Here is a 3058-nt window from a genome sequence, read left to right on the forward strand (position 1 = left end):
TGCACTTGCTACAAAATTACTGCTATCACTGTTACCGTTACTATTGGTGTTGTCACTATTATCAAAACTATCATACTACTTTGCTACTGATCACTTTGCTGCAGATAATTAATCTCCAGGTGTGGTTGAATTGACAACTCAGCTGCTAATACTTACAAATATTCTTTGGCTCCCCTTGTGTCGAATCTATAAATTTGGGTTGAATACTCTACCCTCGAAAACTGTTGCGATCCCCTATACTTGTGGGTTATCAAGACCATTTTCTGGCGCCGTTGCTGGGGAGCATAGCTATATTTGTTGAGTCACTTGGGATTATTATCAATTTATCACTATGAAGAATCTGAAGGATGCTAAGACTAAGATTTTTCCCTCTAAGACGAGGGGGGGTAAGGAACTGCCATCCAGCTCCGCTTTAGATTCACCTTCTGTTATAAGTAAACTTGCAACACCACCACATGCTATTAATCCTAATATGTCGCAAGTTATTGATGATGCTACTTCTACTATGAATGATGCTTATGATGATGCTAGTACCTTGCATGATGATGGTGTGCCACTAGGTGAATTTCTTGATGAACAAATTGCTAGAGTAAGACAACATGATCTTGTTGAAACTGATGATGAGCTTGAAACTGAAAATCTTGAAACACCTACTAGAACTAGCCCTCCTAGATATGAAATGCCTAAGGTACCGGAAGGTTTTGTTATGAATGAGGAGACAACTAGATATATTCTAGCTTGTAAGGATAGAGATGACCTAGAGAAATTATTATGCAAGTATAAAGAAAAATCTCTGAATGCTAGAATGCAATATGATCCTAAGTTTGCTACTTCACCCATCTGTATTGATGATAAGGATTATGAATTCTTTGTCGACCCAGAGTTAATTACTTTGGTTGAATCTGATCCTTTCCATGGTTATGAAACTGAAACTGTTGTGGCACATCTTACTAAGTTGAATGACATAGCCACCCTTTTTGCTCATGATGAGAAAATTCACTACTATTATATTCTTAAATTATTTCCGTTCTCATTAAAGGGTGATGCTAAATATTGGTACTAACCTGGTTGTGTGCGTAGTCCCCAGGATATGATTTATTACTTCTCTGAAAAATATTTCCCTGCTCATAAGAAACAAGCTGCCTTACAGGAAATGTTTAACTTTGTGCAAATTGAAGAAGAGAGTCTCCCACAAGCTTGGGGGAGGCTTCTCCAATTGCTTAATGCTTTGCCAGATCATCCTCTTAAGAAAAATGAAATACTTGATATCTTCTATAATGGACTAACCGATGCTTCTAGGGATTTCCTAGATAGTTGTGCTGGTTGTGTTTTCAGGGAACGGACTATTGGGCAAATTTAAGAATTATTGAATAACATATTGAAAAATTATGATGATTGGACTCTTCCTGAATCATCGCTTAAACCCACTCCGAAGAAGAGGAGCATATTATACCTCAGTCCTGAAGATATGCAAGAGGCAAAGAAATCTATGAAATAAAAAGGTATGAAAGTTGAGGAAGTCAAAAATTTACCTCCTATTGAAGAAATACATGCGCTTAATATACCACCACCACCTAAGGTGGTAGAGGTAAATTATCTAATGAAATTCAATGATAATGACAATCCTCACAATATGCACCCTAGTCAATGCCTTTATGAGTTTGAGAATTACATTAGAAAACAAGACCACTTCAATGCAAATGGTATGAAACAATTGAAATACAATTCTGATATTGTTGCTCGCTTGAGTCACTTGTTATTTGGAATCTCAAATGATGTTAGAGGTGTGGGAAAGCATGCTTCTATTGTTCAAACTCAGTTAGAACAAGTTGCTAAATCTCAAAGGGAGTTGTTAGATGAAATGAACAATAACATACATGATTTTGCTGTTAGAGTAGCAACTAGAGGAGGTAAAATGACTCAGGAACCACTTTATCCTGAGGGACACCCAAAAAGAATTGAACAAGATTCTCAAAGAGCTAACATTAATGAACGTAGTCCTTCTAAAAAGAAAAAAGAAGAAGAAAAATGATAGGACTATGCATGCCTCTAGTGAACCTGAAGTAGAAAAATCTCCTGGTAATGATAATGAAGTTTCTATCTCTGATGCTGAAACTCAACCTGGTAGTGAACACTCACCTTCTGATAATGAAAAAGATAATGATGAGGTTCATGAAGATAACAAACAATAAAGAACCAGATAATGATGTAGATAGAACCAGCAGTTGATCTTGACAACCCACAACCTAAGAATACACGATATGATAAAAGGGACTTTATTGCTAGAAAACACAATAAAGAAAGAGAACCGTGGGTTCAAAAACCTAGGACTTTTCCACCTATGTCAACTAAAAAGAAAGATGATGCAGAACTTGAACGCTTTGCGGAAATGCTGAGGCCAGTCTTTTTGCGTACTCGCTTGACTGATATCCTTAAAATGCCTCCTTATGCAAAGTACATGAAAGACATCATCACCAATAAGAGAAAATACCGGAAGCTGAAATATCCACTATGCTTGCTAATTATACTTTTAAAGAGGAGTACCTAAAAAACTTGGAGATCCGGGAATACCAACTATACCTTGCTCCATAAAAAGAAACTATGTGAAAACTGCTCTGTGATTTAGGAGCTGGTGTTAGTGTTATGCCTTTTTCTTTGTATAAAAGACTTGACTTGAATAAACTCACACCTACTAAAATATCTTTGCAAATGGCTGACAAATCAACTGCCATACCTATCGGTATTTGTGAGCATGTGCCCGTTGTTGTTGCTAATGTTACTATTTTGGCTGACTTTGTTATACTTGAGATGCCTGAGGACGACAACATGTCGATTATCCTTGGTAGACCCTTCTTGAATACTGCAGGGGCTGTTATTGATTGCAATAAAAGCAAGGTCACTTTTCATATCAATGGTAATGAGCATACGGTGCACTTTTCGAGAAACAATTCCAAGTGAATGGTATTAATGTTATTGAAAAATCTCCGATAATCACTATTGGAAGTTTTCAACTACCTCTACCTACTGCTAAAAATAAATATGAAATGCTTATTGTTGG

This window comes from Triticum aestivum, chromosome 2D, assembly GCF_018294505.1.
Source record: "Triticum aestivum cultivar Chinese Spring chromosome 2D, IWGSC CS RefSeq v2.1, whole genome shotgun sequence".
NCBI classification, from domain to species: Eukaryota; Viridiplantae; Streptophyta; class Magnoliopsida; order Poales; family Poaceae; genus Triticum; species Triticum aestivum.